Here is a 20,784-nt window from a genome sequence, read left to right as displayed (position 1 = left end):
AGGGATCCCAGGGCCTTGGAGGGGGGTGGAGTGAATCTGAGGAGAGGATTTATTGTGGCATGCAATAGAGACTCGGAATGAGAAACAGTGCCTGTCTTTCAAAGAAAACCCCAGAAAACTATCCCAGAGGGTGGTGGATTAAAGCAGGTCCCTGGGCAGTTTCCAGGGGTTTGGGAATTACAAGGCAAGCACCAGGACAAGTGTCAAAGGGTTAAAGCAGATGGCTGCAAAACACAAGGACAGTGAGTGCATGAAGTTTGAGACTGGCAGCTCTTTCTGATATCCCCATCCTTGTAAAATCAAACTAAGGGACTCACTATCAATTTCCTCCAGCCTGTGTGTTCCCTGAACATGTTGATTGGTTACACAACCAGACCATTAGCTAGGCACATGGGAGGAAGCAGTCTGACCACTAGAAAGGAGGGAGTTCAGAGATAAGGCTTGCTGAAGGGAAATCACCCTCTCACAGGTATGGCTGGGATCTTCCCGGGATGTCTCCCTGAAGCTTATTTTCTGAGACCCCCGCCCCTGTGTAGTTAATAGCTCCTGAGCTCTGGGCTGTCCGGTTCAGGGCTTGTGAGGCTGTCCTGTAGTGTCCTGTGATGTGTGCTACACACAGCAGGCCCCTGTTGACTGGCAGTTCATTCAGGTGTCTGTACATCCTTCCGCAGCATCCCTGGAAAGGATGCTCCTGCTACCACCTTGATACAGGCATCCGATCAAGCCTGGAGGGAAAAGAGACTGACGCTGTGACAGTTTGCCTTTGCTTTGCTGTTGTTGACATCGCTGTGTCCCTGTGTTCATCTGTATTGTAACTCATCCGCCAGCACAATTCTGTACAGCACCTGCCTGGCAGCCTGCAAGCTGCATGCATGTTTTTATGTCATTGGTGAAAGTCTACTAACTGCAGCACGGATACCACACCCTCTGTATTTATGAGGTTTGGGAAAATATATTTATTCTGTCACCCCATTTTGCCCCCCCCAGATGAACGGTTTTAGTCTAGGACTATACCATAATGACTTTTACATTAAGGATGGTTCACCATATGACTGGCCAGGCCTTATGTCTTTGACCATATCCCTATTATTTCAAAACAGTTACTGCCAAATAATAGTTAAAAATAATAATCACAAAGACAAAGTGAATGGCTATTTTTATAGGGTATGGAGGTCTTCCATAGGCTGAGAGGGAAAATCTAGACAAGTCAACATGAACTATAATAGCAAGGAATCCGGATTATTAAAACCATACTTCTATTAGCAATGAGGAAAGACAACATTTTAAGCAAATTTCTCTAGGTACTTTGATGAGACCAGGTGCCAGCTCAAAAGAGCATTGCAAGCACAGTTTACTCATGACTAACCACTGAGTATACATTTATTAATGACAAATGCTACAGAGTCCCAGTGGATTGATAATGCAGATAGATCTTACGGTCTCATGAGCTGGGTGACCGAACTTACTGAGACGGTTGTTGTTGAAATTGTAATTTTACATTTTTTTCTATACTGTCAGTAAATTCATATTCCATCTATTTTTTTCCTTTGGTCAGCCTCATTTTTATCTGTACTATGAAGATGACTGTATTAATTAAATGCACTGTTGAAGTGGGAAAAAAAAGCCCATTTCTATTCCTTGACTTGACCCTCTGCCTTATTTATCATGGAAGACAAACACATCTAGTCAAGGCAAACTGACAGCTATATATATTTTTAATTTTTTTTCAAATCATAAATGCTATGATGCCGCCAAGATATATGAAACACGTTTGCTGTATCAAAAGTATTTCTAAGATTCAAAGCCACTTGGTGTGTAAAGCTGATGGTGAGATAAAATGAATGAGCAACATTTTGAAGGCTGCGCATTTTAATGCCTCCCTTAGAGATTTACTGGCTGATAAGAAACCAAACGAAATGCCTTAGAAATAACATATCACATTTTGATTCAGGGCATGAAGTTACAAGGGAAAAAGTTTTAAACACATGTCTCTCCTTTGTAAAGGACTCTTCTTTCCAGCTGTCACAATGCCCGAGAACCCGTCTGTGGCGCCCCTCGTTAGAGAGCTGTTCCTATATCATTGCCACTTGAGAAAGCCAGCTGATAAGCTGGTCAGAAGTTACTGTCCCGTGTCTGCCCCGTGGCACTTCCACACCTTATACCATGGATTTATTTCTAGAAGTTCTTTAAAATGTACTTCATGTTGCAGGAGAATCCTTGCCATTTTTTTTCTATTGCAAATTTACGTGAGCTGCCCAGTCTCCCTCTAAAAGGAGAAACCGACACGCGTGTCCTGACCTGTTGAGTTGCGCCATGGAGGTGCATGGATGCAGAAACGGGTCTCAGACCTTTATAGCTTCCTGAAAACAGAAGGCAAATGGAGTTTAGTCTTTGGAACTGAATGTTGGTGTTTTGTGATTTGTGCTTTTTTTTCATGTATTTATCAAGCTCCCCACACAAGGTGCGGAAGCAGCACAGAGGCTCTGAGTCAGAGACTTTTACAATGTTATGGAAGATATATTCGCTTTAAATGACTTTGTACCTTCCAAGGATGTTGACGTGACATCTTCCCAATGATTTTTCAACCTTTTTTTTTTTAAACTTGGTTTGGTGAGTCAACTACCTATAACTATAGGGTGGCAATGCTGATTTCTATAGAGTAGCACTGACCTCTAGTGGCTGATTCTAGTAACCACAATGGTTCAAACATTTTTTTAGGGATTTTTGGTTTTTTGGTTTTTGTCTTTTTTTCTTTTGTGAACTTATTGGCAGCACAGGTTCCTCTGCTCTGTGCATCTTACTTAATGTTATCTTTCCTGTGAAGTATAATTATCATGCCTATTATCAAAGTTATGTATGCTTGCTTATTTTCTCAGTGATAACGGAAAGAAAACCCATAAAACTGGCATTGAGAGCTGGAAATTAGTGCCAAAGACACAAAACAAACAGTAATGCAATAAAAAAATAGATAAATGCTTTAAGCTTCTGTATTCATCAATATTAGCCAACATAGTCTTTGAGAGCTTCTTTGAGTCTTATTATTGTTCATGGTCAGGATCAGGAAAGAGGGTAACTTAGGCTGGGGAGACAGATGCCCATATTGATATCCAGAGACTCAGGATCGATTCCTGCTGGTCAGTAGATATGGTGGGCTATATCCAGAGAGGGAGGCCTCCTCTCGGACATGAGAACTGCTTTCCAGTTTGTTGATCATGTCAGTGACCTGTGCTTCGTCCCCGGGGCTTTCTCCCTCCTCCTCCCTCCCTCCTTTGCAGCTAGCTAAACAGTGGTGCTATTAGGCTCTCTGACAAGGATGGTACAGTCTAAGAGGCGATGATTCATGGATAATGAAATTATGCTCTCCTTCTGGGGAAGAAGAATGCAGTGTCACATTCACAGCCTTGGCAGGGGATGTTGGGATGCTGTAGGTGCTCGGAGCATCTCTTCCTTTGACATTTACCAATATGAGAACACAAATTGCTTACTTAAAATGTGGATTAGGCAAGCATCGGCTAGGAGTCCTAGCCCAATGCGCTGAAGGCAGAATGAGTTCCATGCACAATAAATGAGAACTGAGCCATGATAAATAAAAAAATTCTAATGCCAAGAGCTTCTCCTTTTTTTTTTGTTTTTTTCTTCTCAGGGTTCTAATAAGGATCCAGAGCTGTAGCTAACCCTGGGCACCTTCCTGTCCTTGTATTCTCTTTGCTACAGATGTTAAAAACAATGGGCATTTAGGACAAACCCTGGCTGGAAGAATACTACCAGCAAATTTGAAAACCAAACATCATAAAAGAAACAGAATACCTGTGTATTAAATAGTGTGTGGTAAATGGCTCATAAACATTAACCAAACACCATCACCCTCTACAGATAAGTGAAAGTCACTGTCTCCTTAGCCATAGGAGTCAAACAAACTGGACCTGAATTTTACTTAGCCTCCAAAATCATTGACGGTTTTGGATGACTGGATAGACTGTGATAAGAATTCTACAAAAGGAAACTAGAAGTTAATTGTATTTCACATGGGGAAAAGATATCACAGCTGTGCATGGCAGAATAGAAAGTCTGGAAATTAAGACCCAGTTCCATTTTCTCTGACATTTGCTAAGTCAACTCAGGTACATTTCTCAACTTTTCAAAATTGGAAGACGCCCACACACAGACTGGCTTGCACTAATGACTGCTCGCGGTTTTGGGAAAAGTGAATGTCAAAAGTTCTTTTCCTCAATGATCCCTGTTTGTTTGTTTCTTTCGTTGTTTTTAACACATTACTTAGTGAGATGTTCCAGCTGTTTACTGCTGTTCTATGTTTTGGGCGGGTCAAAAAGTAAAAGAACTTTGTACCAAGGAATCTAGAACTTACACCTTTGACTCCCCAAAAGATAAAGATTCTTCATGTTGAATTACTTTATATCCAGCTCAGGGGATAGAAGAAAAGCTATGATTTTTATCGATAATCATATTATGTATATAGATAGATAGATAGTTGTGTTATATATAATCAACACAGAAATACAAACCCAAGAATCCTGAGTCAAAAATTTACCAAACTCAATCAAAATTTTATTTGCATCTCAAGTCAGGCCAGAGGCTTTCCTCATCAAGTCTGCTTGCCTCCCCCCACCCCACCCCCCACAGCATCACTGAGTCTATTGACTTTGAACTGACAAATCCACTAGTGTAGCAAGATGGCCTACTTCTGAGCAGCTCTGGGACAACCCATGTGCTCTACAACATCAGCACCTATTGCTACGTGGGCCACAGATGCTGACATCCTGGTCTCCATCCCATTCAACCTGACAGAAGCTTTGAACCCTAGATCCAGGAACGCTTTACCTTTACTAGTAACTATGACCATTGGAAACCAAGACAGTTTTTTAAAAGGGAGCATATAGCTAGATTTCTTTTATTATTTTTATTTCTGCAAACTAAATAATTAATCAAAGAAAGGCCACAATCCCAGTTCTCTCTCCACCATCGGAGGCTGGTCATCTCTTCAAGTATGTGGTTAGTGAATGGGATTACAAAACTCTTACCATTTAAGTTAACATGAACTTTCTCTTTGCTAGCTGAGTTCCTGTGACACAGCTAGGGAACAAAGAGAGATTTAAGAAATGTGAACTGACTAACTTTCCTAGAGTGGCAGGTGAACGTTCCTGGGTTAGCGCTCCAGATCTTGCAAGGAGCACCCAGGAACAGAAACAAAGGGATGTCTAGGTCACAGCAAAAGACCAATCAGAGAGCATCTCTGTTACAACTACAACCTAAAGGCAGGGACTCTATGAGCAGTATGGCCTATCTCAGGGGTGAGGGGGAACAGAGACCATTCTGTCTGTCCTGCCCAGCAAGTTCTGAAATAGAAATCAATCACTTCCTGAAAGTTCTCTGGGTTTTCTTATTATTTTCCGGGATCCCCCCAAGGACGCTCTCTGCTTTTGTCTCTCACACTTAGCGTGCTGCTCCCTTTGTGTGAAAGAGCCCACTGTTCTGCCAGCACGTGCACACAAAACTTGGTTTTGGCATATGAATCGTTCTCCTAAAGAGAGCACCAGCTATCCAGTAGAGGATGCATTTACCTTAAATGTTACATAAATCACTAACTGTTACATACGGAAGCCAAATGGCCCTTCCCTCTTTCTCTACATCCCGCTCAACACCTCTACAGGGCTTTCTGATTTTCAGTGGGAGAAAAGTAAGAAGATACAAGTGAATTATGAGCCTCACAAACGCTGAAGCTCTTTGCCTACCCAAGCAACTAACTCAAATCCAGGAATAAAGGACTTTAGGTTGTAGAAGGCGTCAGCTGTATTTCATCAGCTAACAGCATCAATAACCAGAATTTTGTTTTCTTAGGAAGGAAAAGTGGGGTTTGGGGCTTACATATTGAACAATAAAGCAACTTCTACATACATTCAGCAGAGGCAATTTCTGCCAAAGATTCATTATTTCTTCTATTTTTCCATCAAAAAGCATAGGGCTTTGTTTAAATATAAATCCTTACTCAGCGTTCTTGTTGCTGCAGTTTATTGGCCAACTGGGAAGATCCGTCTGGCAGTGGGTGTGGGAAGCTAAATATTAGCATCCTGTGGATTTTGTGGCTCCATCTGACTGTTTCACTTACAGTTTTCCTTGCCATTAATATTGATCTCTCACACGTTCGGTTTCTACCTGGTATGCCATTAATCAGAATGTCAGCAAGAGCGTTAAAGAGACCTGCATATATTCTATGCTATTGGATAAGGCGGTAGCCTTAAAGACTCATAGAGATGATAGGATTACAGCAGCGAAAGCTACCCTCCAACCGTAATAACAGCTGCAACACAAACAATGCTCTCTGAGGTCAGTGTTGATCTAGGGAAAGGCTTTGTCCACCTTGCACAAAAATTTAAAGTGCAAAGTATGACTGTTTTGTTTGTGTACTGCCTTATGCCCTTTGGGAGTCAAGGCAACATCCGAAGCTTGGGAATTAAAGAGCATTTTTTAAATGTGTGGTATGGCAGAAGCCATATTATAAATGTATTTTGTCATCCACCAAGCTTATCATTTGGTAGAAGATGATGCTAAAAGGTCAACATCATATAAATCTATCTTACACTTGTTCTACTTTATAGCTTTTCCTTATGGTAACCCCCATCCCATTCAAACAGGGCATTATAACCCAAGTTATACACCTTCACCTCTTGGTACATGATTTCCAGGGACTTGTACATGGTCTTTCTGACTGCTAACTAAATGTTAATCTGCCAGTCTTGCATTCTTCCCAGCCTCTGGCGTTCACTCCATCCTATTCGCGTTATGAAAGGGCAGTGTGCACTTAGTCCTTTTATTATTTTTTATAGGGAGGATTGAGTAGTAAAATGTAAAATTCCACATATACTTTTATGGGCTCTACTCTGCTCATTTTTATGGTCTAATACACGCTGATGTGTGGGGTCTTTATTAGTTTATACTAAAATGCAAAGCCATCAGGGTAGCTGTAAATTAAAAAGGAAAGTTCTTGGTGGAATTTTATACTAGTCTGCAGACTCTTATCAATATTTCACTTCAAACGTAACCCCAGTGATGGGCATTCTGGATCTAACCCTCTTGATGACTGACTTGGCCTCCAGGGTTGTCACTGGAATCCTGCATCCGAGTCTCGCGTTCCTCCCCCTTCCCCACTTTAGAGAGGTTTCCGTTGTTTTGTCTGTGTCACAGCTGAAATGTTCGAGAGCCTGGGCTCTTGTCTCCGTGCACCCTAGAGTCAGGTGTGGCATATCTACCCTCTGTCTTCTAGACCGCCCTGGGTTTCTCTATTTAAAAAGATCATCTGCGCCCTCTGCACTGAAATCCCTCCCCCAGTAGGTCCACATGCCTGACTAAATGTCTCGTCCCAGATCCGGAGCAAATATGCCATCCAAGGATCCAAAAAGACGAACTCCGGTCTTAGCTAACGGTAGGAAGCTGTGTGCCAAGAGTAGCCATGAGCAGGATGGCTAAGGAAAGGATTGAAGAAGATGCTTCACGGAGAAAATGGGTTCACAGACATTCCTTTTCAATCATCCCTCAGAGATGCCTCCACCTGTCTTCTCAACGGGAGAACCCAGGGCAGGATAAATTATCAGTCCTTACCCATTGAGCCATGTTTGAGAGAGTCACTCATTGGATTACCATTTTATGCCTTCCCTCCACTCCACCCCCCTCCCGGAAGAGGCAGCTTGGAACAGGGGCTACAGAGCCTTCAACAGCTCCTTCGAAATCTTGTTCTGATACATAATAACTATGTGGCTGTGACTTTCAGCTCCTTTGTTTAAAAATATGTATAAAAAGATAAAAAAAAAACCATCATGGGACAGTCGCAGAAGGGCCAAAAGTCAGCATGTTTTTAAAAATATGTTTATGTGCTCTTTTATACCGTACATTGTGTATTACTTTATTGGATAGTCAAAAGATAGTACTCCAGGATGATAAAAAAAAAAAAAAGCCCAGCACAGACTTGACACATAATCAGGACTCCCTCCTTTCTTCATGTTCTTTAATATCTTAGCACACTTGGGCAGCTTAATAGTCATATCCCAAAATAGTTTTAATTGGAATGAGATTTCCTTTAAACTCAAAACCCACCACCTTCATGTTGGGACCTCCCCCTACCACCACCACCCCCATGCAAGCTGGTTCATGAAGCATCCTGTGCTTTGCTATCTCCCTGCTCCTGCTCATGAGCTGAACTTTCCTCTGTGAGAAACGCCTTTCCTCCTTCTCAGTTTCCCATCATCTCAGCCCTTTCAGGACACAGCCAACTTCTACTTACTCCACACCCCTTCCGGTCTCACTGTCCCCTGTTCTCTGTTCTTTAAACCTGTAACAGAAACCATGTCACAGGCTGCTTGAGTTCTTAAAGTGTTTGCAACTATTCTGAGCAAACACATCTTTTCTTAATTCTTGCAGTGTTTGTTGGTGCAGATTTTTCTGGCCACTGTGCTAAAGCACTGTTACAAACAACTCAGAACAAATGCCAGGTCTTTGGAAGACTAATTGCATCAGTATTAGAATTATTTTATATATAATAAACAGGTGTACAATATATTATGTATGAGATATATCCTATTCTGATGCATATAATATTCCATTTTATCACTGGGGCACTCAGTTGTAAAATTGTTCCTATAATGGGAATGATCAGACAGTGGCTTTTCTTTAAGATAGTTCTCAGGACTTTGACTGTTTTCCACAGTATCTGAGAGTGAAAAACAGCATTTAATAACTCGATGAATACTATTTTATTTTAATTACTCCACTTTGTTTTAGTGGAGGCCGGGGTTCCTGACTTCTCTTGGACCACCTGTTCCTGGAGCATGTCCTCTGGTCTTGAGTTTAGATGGCTCTTTATCTAGGTCCTTGTGTAGCTCCTGCTTTGGGCTCATCCTGAGCCCTCACCTCTCTTCCCATTCAAAGGGGGAGCTCTACCTCTCCCTAGGGGCTAGGCTGCAGGGTCTCAACTCTCTGATCACACCTGTTTCCAAAGAACTATACAGTTGGAGGTACCAAATCTTACAGACCTGTGGTGGTGCTCATCATTGTCTTCATCTCAGAAAAAAAAAATCAACTGTGCAGAGAGCATGCGAATCACCTGGGATCCAAGGCCTGCACTTGGCTTCATCCTCTCTACTCCATTAGTCCCTGGCTCCCTCCTGAATCTCTTCTCCCTCACCTCCACATTAGGTGTTTTCCTGCTTGTCTCTCTATCCAACCCTGTTTATAAGCTCATCTACACAACTCCAACATGGACCTTTAGATCCTAATAAAAGGGAACAGTAACAATGTTTAAACTCTTAGAAAACCAATAATTAAAATGATACAGTCTAATAATTTACTGAAATAGGGAGCAAAATATTCTATTTGTATTCAAGATCTTTGAGGCTCTAAATGAAAAACTGTAATTTTGTAAATTGCAGCTTAATTCAGAGTAGAAACTACATTTTCCCTATTCTATGTTAAGCCACGTTTGAGTTATGGCTTGTAAGACGGGATAGACATATAGGCTTTTATTTTCCATGTGAGGTGATGCTCAGGTTCGGGACTGTGGTAAAAGTTGCCGTCAACAGAACAGATTGATCTTAGGGACACTTTGAGACATCTATAATGGGAAGGTGGTAATGAAATCTTTATTCATAAACACGTATGGCAGTAAAAATCTCCAAGAGCCCCACAGCGTGTTTTCTTGCTGCTGTCTACCTGTAATTCCAAGCTAAACTACTTTAAATTTTTCCAATACAAGCTTCACTCTGCCTGTGTTGTCCTGTCCATCTGAAGGTTCTAGTGCAATCACCTCATCCTTTTAAACCCATGTCTCTCTTGCTTCAGACAGTCCCAGTGTCTACACTATTATTGTGGTAAATTCTTAAAAACTTTTGCAACCATGTTAAAGAAGAGGAAGGACAGGAATGACTGGATTTTATAATCATTTTTATTTTCAGTAATAAACTACCCTGGGACTAACTCAGTCAGGTAGAGGGCCCCTGAGCAGCCCGCGTGCACGCAAAACATTGTTCTGGATTTTGCATTAATCTCCTTTCAATGGAACGATTTTGCATGAAATATCTGAAAGCAATATAATGAAAGAAGGAGGTGCTTTTTACTAACCTGTAGCCAGTCATAGAGGCAAAAAATATTCTGGAAACACTCAGCAGGTTTCTAGGGGAGGCCCTCAAATAATATCCCAGCGATGAGATCTGTACACACATCTTTAACCACAACTATGTCCTCAGAGTCAACTCAGTCTTAAGATATAACAATACACTGTGCAAAAATAAAAAATGGAAAATGGTTAAATGAATCCCATTTTGTTGGCTGAGCTCACCGTGGCCCGCTGATGAGTTTAAGGAAAGAGAAGAAGCCCTGTCTGGTCTCCCATTCCTTTTTCAAATGTTCCCAAGTGAAGATACCATCTCTGGGGACATGACAGAACGACTTGGGCCCCTAACTGTTGCTGCATGTCCCAGGGATAACATGAATGCTACAGCAGCTATGTTTTAGCACCAAGTGCTGTAAAGGATGCAACCAAGCTTGCTCCTGGGTTTTAGAGTTCACTAAGCCTTTCTCCACCTGTAATTTAAGGGGAAAGGAGAGAAAACAAAAAAAAAAAACACCGAACTCTTCACAAGCATGGAGGATGGACAGTTTAAGAAAAAGAAGTCCTCTGTGTGTGCGGGGAGGTGCTTCATGAGGCAGACAGCTACACCACAGTGGAGACATTTCCTCAGCTGATTCAGTTCATTAAAATGCACAGTTACAACGGGCTTCCTTAGAGCCCGCAGCTGAATGGCCGGAGTTCCCATTCTACTCCAGTGTCACCCAGAACGTGATGAGGCAAACAGACTGCCCCAACGCAATTCAGCCCACTAAAGCCCAGCTCTGGAAACACCAAATGCATTTCTCAGGCACATTTTAAAAGATGCTAACATGATTTATGACAGAAGGGGAGAAGTCGTTTGCAGGCAGGCACCAGCAAGAGAATATCCTAGCTTGCTCTAGGGGTAGTTTTATGTATGATTCACAGATAAATCTGAAGGGTGGGGGTCCACTCTGAATGCAAGGATCCTCACCTCTCTACTTCCACATGTATGGAATTTGAATCTGATAACCAGCCTCCATCGGCTGCGGGGATTTATGAGTTCTATGGAAACTCAAAGGCCACAAAAGCGATTTGTCAAATAAACTGCAGAACACAGTATCAGTCTGCAAGGCTCATTTGCAGACCTCAAGATGAGCCGGGGAGAGGGGGGATGGCAACAGCTGCAGCCTTGGCTGCACTGGCCGTGCCAGCCAGAATTCAAGCTGAGTGAGTCAGAGCATGGCTCAAAGAGGGGGCTGGCGAGGGAAATCAAGAGGGGAAAAGAATTAAAAAGACAGAAGTGGTTTTTATATGCAAGGGCTTCTGAAATCAGCCCATCGGTATTTGCAGAGTCACCATCACACAGACGAGACCTGTAGACATTTAAAGGCACACCGATCAAATCACTGCCCGGAAGAGTTGCTTTTATCCCCTGGTGTTGCAGAGAGCTGAAGTCAAGCCCAGCTTTGGGTTTGATTAGGCTAATGACATGGTAAGGCAACTGTTTGGTCATCTGGACGATACCACTTCACAACCCAAGACAATTCTGAGGATAAACAGAGATAAAGTTAGCATGTGGGCTCAGCAGGTGTTAAGTGAAACCTTTGCCCGCTCTCACCGGGTGTTCACACGGAACAGCAAGCTGATCTGAGTGGCAAGGTGGAAGGCCTGGTTTAAACACTTGGTTGCCAGTTCAGCAATCTGCCGTGATGACTAAATGTCCCTGGGGTTCGCTGATCAGTCATCACCTCCACCCTGAGAGGTGTCTTCCAACAACTTGAAAGCACCCTGCCAATGCACGTTAATAGATTCCTTAAATCTGTGGTAGTTTTGCTTAGCACCAAAGAAAGACCCTAAAGCTGGTGTGGTTTCTACTCAGGTACCATCTCCACTTAGTCAGCATCACCGGAGAAACTTCCTCCCTCTCTCATCCTTCTGACCCCCCATAGAGCTTCATCCTCATGCTGTCTTTTTTTCTGCAGCCCAAGTCCCCTCTACTGTCAATTGTGTCCAAAATCATTGACATGCGGCATTTTCTCCAAACTCACTGTTCTTTCTACTAACATAAGTCAAATGGCTGGGAGAATTTACCACCTAGTTGACTATTTTTTAATTACATGTGTGTCTGTGTCTGTGTGTGCATGTGCATCCATGCATGTATGTATCTGTGTGGAGGTCAGAGGACAGTTTGCAGTAATCGGTTCTCCCCTTCCATCATGTCAGTTTCCAGGATCATGCTCAGCTTTCTGTGTCTGTCAGCAAGCACCTTCGTTGTTGCCAGCAAGTACCCATTACTGAATCGTCTCCTCAGCACTTCAAAAGCAAATGATTGTTGCTGATTTCTGCCATAAAACCAATGTAGGCATTTGGAGAGACACATCACAATATTAATATTTAAAGTTTGCAAGCTCGGTGTGAGGTGATGACTATATTATGCAAGAGCAAAACTCTCGAAAGACGTCTGCAGTGGTTAGTGTTAATTGTTATCTAGACGATTGGGATTCATATGGGAGACGGGCCTTTCCGTGCCTGTGGGAGAGTTACATCGATTGCCTTAATTGGGTAGGAAGCTTCACCCGGTATGGGAGCACCATTCCCTATCTGGGATCCTGGAGTGTAGAAATGAAATAGGCTCTAAGCAACATGACGCATACATCCCCCTTGTATGTCTTCATTAAGAACATGTTGTGACAAGTTCCATGCCACGATGGACTGTCTTGAACTGTGAACTAAAATAACTCTGTCCCTCGAGTTGTTTTTGTTACAGTGCATGCCACAGCAAAAGCAAAACGAAACAAAAACTAAGGCATAATGCAAACCAATTCCACTTGGCATCTACTGAGCCCCCTTCTATACGTCAGCAGAGGCATGGAATTTCATTTCTCCTCAAGGCAAATAAAATGTAACAGAGGTTAATGAATATTTGAAACTTGGAACCCAAACTGCCAGACAAAGTCCCAGAGTTATCTGGCTATTTGAAAATTCATGTCATCGAGCAGCACCAAGCTCCCCTCTCTACAGAGAGAAAGCTGATATGATGTGTGTCCTGCAATGGAGACATATACTAACTAATTCACATTCAGAGAAGAACAGAGACGGGAAGAGCTCCAAGAGTCCCTAAACAGCACAAGATCTGTGAATTGGTATATGCTGAATACAGATCTCAGAGAGCTAGTCTGTGGACTCATTAGTTAATTAGTTACTTAATGACTTTGAAGTGTTAAGTCTTATTAGATGTTTCTTTACACTTTAGCACATGTGTGAGAGAAATTATTCTGAAATTAGAAACTGACTATACCATTCAAGCATATTGAATCTGTTCATAGTATTCTTCAGGGGTCTTTCTCATGTTGAGTATTTTTTTTTCCCCAGACACTTCCTAGAAAATCTGTCTAGACCCCAACCCTCTCGTATCTAGTTTTCAGTACTGGCATTAGCTTTCAGTTTCCACTCAGCGTAGCCCTGACCAGTCCTAAAGAGAAAGATGCTATCTAGTGATAGTGCAGCATCAAGGGACTTTAACATAAAACATAGTGTTAGTGCAGCTTTGTACATCCGGGGATAACGAATCTTCTGAGAGGAATCAGGAAAGAGAAGTTTCCATTGCTGGGATAAAGTAGCCAGACAGAAAGGCTCCATTTGGCTTATAGTTCCGGGTTATAGTCAGCCATTGAAGAAAGGTCAGCTGGCTAGTTGCGTTCCATCCACAGTCAAGGGCACAGAGTAATGAATTCATGTATACGTGGGAATGTTCAGCTCACCTTCTTCTTTTCATCCAGTCCAGGGCCTACAAGGTGAACCTGCACCACCCATATTTAATGTGGTTCTTCCCTCTTCATTTAACACAATTCAGGAGATCCCTTCGCAGGCCCGTCACCCTAATCTAGCCAATTCTGTTTTGAGCCTCTTTTCCCCAACTAATTCTAGAGTTAGTCAAACCAGTGGTCAAAACCAACCATCTCTGGAAACAGTTGAAACCCAAAGGTGACAATGTTCCTCGGTAACAGTGATGTCATCGGCTTGTTGTTGGTGTTCTAATTTGTGGGAGGCACTTCTATAGTTTTAAAAAGAGAGGGCCACGCTTACTTTTCATGCACTGTTTGGTAGATAACTGAGCACAATGGTGTTTTCTGTCCCTGGGGCATGGAACAACCTTTCCATGATCCTCAGCCCCTTGTGTTTTCAGCTACTACCTCATCTTCAGGGGTCAATGAATTTCAGTATTTTATAGAAACAGAATTATAAAGCGGTACCCTTGTGTGACTCCAAACCTCTTCCTGGCTCAACATTATGTTTTTATAGATACTGGTGAGAGTAGTTGTAGATCTATATACGTTTTTCTTATCTCTTCCCCCTCCTCCCTATTTACCCATATGCCACAAAATTAATCACTTCCTTATTCAAGGAAATATTCTTATTCGCTATGCTGCTGTTGCTGTCTGCACTACTACATTTATATATGTAGATAAACATCCCATCTTATGTATTTCACAGCATGGGTACCTCAGAAATTACTAGAGACAAATTTCTCTGGTTTATTCATCCTTTTATACTAGTAAATAGGATGTGATGAAGAATACATTTTTCCCTAAAATCTGGCTATGTACAGTCTACTTTAAGGAATACACTGAGCTTTTTTTTTTTTTTTTAATTTATACTTGTTCTTCTTTTTCCATCCTCAAATCCTCCACCTGGGTTAATCTGCCCAGCACAGTTCCTTATCTCAGGCTTTAAACTTTTAGAAGAGTTTCTAAGAGCCGGATATATATTTTAAAATCAGGTAAAGCACTTCACAGAAAGTGTTAATGCCTAAATCGTTAGTTCGCCAAGGCCGGGCCCCAGGACAGCAGGGAACACAGAGGACCAATTACTCTCTGATTACTCTCTAATGAGGCCCTTGTAGAACTGTCTTTATTGATGTGCTATGAGGTCCCTCTACACCAAAGGACTCTGAGAAACAGATCGCTAACATCCAAGGCTTTCTTTACAATTAGAGGATTGTGAAATTATTTTATGATGTCACAAAACACTCCTTGTATAAAGACCAATAGAGAAAAAGAGTTCTACTTCTAAATAACTTTATCATTATTTTTCATGCAGGTGATCTTGTCCTTCAGTCTCCTCTTGCCCCACTCCCTGCCTCCCTATTAAAAAGGTCAAGCATAATCAGACATAAACAATTTTAGTAAGTGTTTAATACCTTAAAATTTGTGGTTTGGGTCTATTTTCCTCACTCTTGGTTTTAACTGTCTTTTTTTTCTTTGAAGTTCTTTTTTTTATTGATTTTTATTGAGCTCTACATTTTTCTCTGCTTCCCTCCCTGCTCCTCCTCTTCCCCCTTCAACCCTTCCCCAAGGTTCCCATGCTCCCAATTTTCTCAGGCGATTTTGTCTTTTTCTACTTCCCATGTAGATTAGATCTATGTAAGTTTCTCTTAATGTCCTCATTGTTGTCTAAGTTTTCTGGGATTGTGGTTTGTAGGCTGGTTTTCTTTGCTTTATATTTAAAAAACACCTATGAGTGAGTACATGTGATAATTGTCTTTCTGTGTCTAGGTTACCTCACTCAAAATAATGTTTTCTAGCTCCATCCATTTGCCTGCAAAATTCAAGATGTTGTTATTTTTTTCTGCTGTGTAGTACTTCATTGTGTAAATGTACCACATTTTTTTTTGAGCAACAAGTGGATTAAAAATGGTTGATGTTGAGAGAGACAAGAAGATTTTTGTTAAGAGGTGTGCCCAGTGCCCCGCTATAGAAAAGGGACACAAACACAAGACTGGACCAAATCCCCAGGTCTGTTTAGGCAGAAGGCAGGGAGGGCACTGAATTCTTTTACACAGACACCAACAAGAGTAAAGGCATCACCTGGACAGGAGATACCTTGAGGCAGTATTTGTAGAATCCCAGGAAGAGCATCCTTGGAACAACAACAAAACAATCTTCACCAAAATTAAGAAGGAAGAAAGGAAAGACCTAACAGCTTATCTTTAAAGGGCTATTAATGAATAACATCACTGCCTTATTTATTATGAAGTAAATGTGTCATGGCTTTTAATATGTACCATAGTATAATTCATTCACTGGAATTCAGATCGTGAATAGTGAACAATGTTTTTGTTAGACAGTTCTGATTTAAGTAAAATCGACTTGTAGTAAAGTGGGTATTTTTTAATAACAAAAAAATGGTCCTAAAGAATTTAGGCAGGATATGGACTGATTCAATAAAATATCCTATCTCTTAAAGGAAGATCTCTGTCACTGTCATTAGGTCGAGCCACCAAACTGACGTCATGTCATAGATATGAGGTCTTATACAGTTGTTGAACTGTGGGCCGTGGCTTGCAGAACTGATGATCTAGGCCTTAACACTTCACATGGAGCATATTATCTCAATAAGAGAATGATGTATGAACACTCTGTGGGACAGCAGCTCAGAGAAAGTCTTTAAAAACTATGCTTAATGTATTGACAAAGATATATTTTATTAAGCAAAGTGGACAGAAAGAATGTCCAGCAAATGGGTAGATCAAGGGCAGACAGGGATGTCAGCATAGAGGTGCATAGTCGAGAAAAGAGAAGGCTCACTGTGTTTGTTTCATGCCACTTAGTGAATATAGACCTATTCTTGTTTCCCTAGGCTCTCAATTAGAGCTCTACTGAGGAAGAGTTAATTAATGCATTATTTACCTATTTTTTGTGAAAATTTCATACAACATGACTTCTTTCTTTCTGATAGTTCTAACTACAGGAAGAACGGCATCTAAGTAAAGAGGGGTTCCACCCTTGCCTGCTAATACATATATAAAGCAGTCACCTAAGTGTATAAAGGTAGAAATACCAAGTATTAGTAATCAACTAACTGTCTTCATTCTGACAGTCTGTCTTACTATTATATTTAAGCACACCAATTCTCAGAAACCCAGTGATGATTCATAAATCCTCCTGCAAAGCCGTCTAGTCATATAGTGGAACGTCCAGTTCCATGAAACCCCCGGGAGTGTGTATCAAGAGTGTCTCTGAATGAAGCTCTGCATCACATTTTAGATTAAAGCAGCAATCAACAATTCAGATTCGTTAAAGTCATGACACTTTTGTTTTGCTACTAAAGCTACTTGACTGACACTGAGAAAAGTGCATAGTCAGTCCTGTAAAGATATGATTAAATTTATTATCGATGATTAAGATAAGCATTTATTATCCTCATGATTATAAGTATAACATTATATAGTCAGGCTCGCATGCTTTTGTTTATCAAATTTATCTCATGAGGTTGGAGAATGACGAAGTAGTTAAAATGCCCGATGCTCTTTCAGAGGACCCAGGCTCAGTTCTCAGCACTCATATTGTTTGACTTATAACCAGTAATAAGTTCAGCTCCAAATATATGTATAGTCAAATCTAAAATGCACATATTGAGAAACTGCTACTGGGAGAGCTCCATGGCAACCATTCCCTTAAGAAAAACCCTGAAAACAAATATAAAAATTAAGATCTATCATATTGACAATGTGAGTTCAGCTCAGACGGTCATGATAAACCTACTAAAACACTGTGTGTAATTCAAATGCCTCTACTACAGAAAACTTGAAGTCAGTCTGCTTATACTTGGTGAAATGACGGCAGACTCACAGATGCCAGCAGCCAAGCTTTGCGAGATCTGTGTGTCCAGTGTTCACACAGATCCATATTTGCCTCCAATGTTCTGTAGTCCTAACAATGCATGCCAATGGGAATGCATACTATTTAAAATACAAAATGTACAAGCATTTTACAAGAGTTCTGGCTGGTTCAGAATCATGGCAGAAAAGCCAGGCGGCAAGGTGGGTTTGGTCCAGTGACTCAGTTCCTCCTGAGGCCCTCTTGTACCCTGATAATCCCACAAAACTACAACCAGCCAGTATTTGCCTTCTGCCACTCTATCTCCAACTTACACATTCTGCTTCTACTTAGAAAACTCCCTTTTGTCCAGTGAATTTTATGTTTTTCTGACCAAATTTCGTGCTTTTATGGGCAATTTTCTGGCTAGTCTAGTTGGAAGTATTTCTTCTTTCCACCTCAATTGCTATTGTACATTATTGTTACCATTTTATTTCTATCTCCAACACCATTTTCTAAAACTCTTACTGTATTTTCTTCTATGCACTTATTATCTGCATTACTGAGGAATTTTACAGAGAAGAAATGTCTTACCCATATTTTTCTCTATCTCAAACATGGTTTCAGATATCTCAAACATGGTTTCAGATAGTGGCATACTAGCCTGGAGGTAGGTACTGTGAGAAAAGTTTTTCTTGACATATTCCTCACCACCTCTTTTGATAAATGCAAAAGGGTAAACTGAGGTACCGAAACTTCCAGTTATATACTCAAGATCATAGAGCTCTAAATGCAGAAGGGATGGAATAAGCAAGAGTTTCCCGTTCCGGAAGCCCTGGATTGCCTGCCCCGTGCCACTAATCATTAAATACAGTATTTGAGGTTCTTGGAATGCAGCATTCCACCTCTGCATTGAGAATCTTTCATGCCATAGCAGTAAAGGATCTGTAGGACAGAGAGAGGCGGGGAACTGGGTGTATATGGAGAGGGTCGTCTTAGCTGTCCTGACAAAGCTGTTTACGTTCCTCGGAGTCCATCTTCAGGTCCAGTCCTTAAACCACAGTCAACCTTGATCTTCAATGGACAGAGGTCACTGCAGGGAGTCAACTGGGCCCCTGAAGAACCTGTTTCTTTGCCCCTCCTTCCCGGTCATGGCATTCTGTAGCTCAGAGCAATACAGGAGGCAAGTCCATCCTTCCCAGCATGCTGAGTCCAGCCCCCTACTCCTGGTGTTTCTAATCACAAGACAGGGACAGAAATAACTTCAGCCACCAGTGGAGGGCTGCACAGTGGCTGCCATACAGCTACAAAGAGGCAGAGGCTCCAAAGTGAAAGGAATATTTATATAATTGGCACTAGGGAAGAGACACAGCCTCCCACACCTCAGAGTTCTGAGGCTTTGAAAAGTGACAGATGTCACTTAAAAAAAAAAAAAACCCTAAACTACGGAGACACTACCTTTCAGCAGCTCATGAGGAAGTACATGAGAGTCTTATCTATTATCTCCAGCAACCAGGAGGTAAATAGTTTCTGAGATCTAAGTGCAGATGGGTGCTTAGAGTACACACTGTGTTTTCCATTTGCTAACAAGGTCTAGAGAAGTTCTGTGCTGCACAGGGTAACTGAGCACAGCCTCAGCAGCCAGAGCCACAGTTTCTCTACTTCTCTGCTCTCTCTCTCTCTCTCTCTCTCTCTCTCTCTCTGTGGCTATTTAATTGCTTTCTTGTATTGCAGTTTATCTTTTTTGTCATGTTGCTTGGTTCTTGAGGGTTACATTGTGTAGAGTCAGGTTTGATCTGACACCAATGTAAGAGGATTTATTCTCAATGTAGAGAGTTCCTTCCAGGGAGCACAGATCTTCTACACCCCCCCCCCACACACACACACACCTGCACCAAATTAGTTGTTCTTGTAGCTACAACATAGAGAAGAGCCATGACCAATAAAATGAGAACTTTTCAGCAAGGACACAGCTCAACACAGATGTTTCTCTGGGTGGTTGTGGCTGGATCAGCCCTCCTCTTCCCCAAGGTCAACTGCTTCTCTTTATGAAATCTCTGAGCCTCTTGATAATATGTGAGTTATCAAATCCTCTGGCTCAAAATTATGATTTTTGAGAGTTCGGGATAGATTGCGCACTCATTAAAGTCCAATACCCATTCATTCAATGTGCATTTTGAACTAAAATAGAAGAGACTCTCTCGAGGTTAACTATCTCATGCATCACCCAGCCATTCATAATGATGGAACAGTGGCTTCTTACTCTCTGGTGGGAATGTCCTCAATAGGGCTGGAAAGTTAGCTCATTGGATTAAGAGTGGGGAGACTCGGTTGCTAAGAATGTCTGCTAAACAAGCATGAGGTCCTGAGCTTGGATCCCAGCTCCAGCATTAGAAAGTCGGGCGTAGTCCCACAGATGCCTGTAACCCCAAGCCAGTGGGAAGCAAGGACAAGAGGACTGGTGATGCTTGCTGGCCGCTAGCTTAGCTCCAGGTTCAGTGAGAGACCTTGTCTTGGGGAAACACAGAAGATCGCAATACAGCTGGACACTAAATGCCCTTTGGTCTCTGTATACAAACACACACATACCTGTATACATATGTGCTAATATACCACACATACTACACACACACACACACACACACACACACACACACACACACACACCTTATTCATATACATGTGTACATAAACAAAAGAGATTATAAGGAGAATGAAATGGCCTCGGTCAATTTTTACTACCTAGCAGTCGAATAATAAACATTATTGAGTGGTTTGTTAAAGTTTTTTATGATAAGCATGACCAAGAGATGTAAATGTAAGCTTAATATAAAAATGAAGATGATAAAGCTGGGCAGTGGTGCCCATGCCTTTAATCTCAGCGCTCTGGAGGCAGAGGCAGGTGGATCTCTGTGCGTCTGAGGCCAGCCTTTTCTACAGTAGCTAGTTCCAGGACACAAAGCTACAGAGAAGCCCTCTCTCGAGAAACCAGAAGAACCAGAAGAGGAAGGAGGAGGAGAAGAAGGAGGAGAAAGAGGAGGAGCAAGAAGAGGAGGAAGAGGAGGAGGAGGAGGAGGAGGAGGAGGAGGA

The 20,784-nt window shown here is 41.7% G+C and overlaps 2 protein-coding genes across 2 annotated transcripts in view; one reads left to right on the top strand and one right to left on the bottom strand.

Annotated features, from left to right (window-relative positions):
* The window catches only part of Ctnna3 (catenin alpha 3), a 1,290,503-nt gene that overhangs the window by 771,077 nt on the left and 498,642 nt on the right, over positions 1 to 20,784 (bottom strand). The window lies entirely within an intron of this gene.
* The window catches only part of Lrrtm3 (leucine rich repeat transmembrane neuronal 3), a 176,061-nt gene that overhangs the window by 2,741 nt on the left and 152,536 nt on the right, over positions 1 to 20,784 (top strand). The window lies entirely within an intron of this gene.

Source organism: Microtus ochrogaster, linkage group LG2, assembly GCF_000317375.1.
Source record: "Microtus ochrogaster isolate Prairie Vole_2 linkage group LG2, MicOch1.0, whole genome shotgun sequence".
Lineage (NCBI taxonomy): Eukaryota > Metazoa > Chordata > Mammalia > Rodentia > Cricetidae > Microtus > Microtus ochrogaster.
The sequence above is the reverse complement of the archived record's forward strand: the minus strand, read 5'-3'. Positions and strand labels throughout refer to the sequence as shown.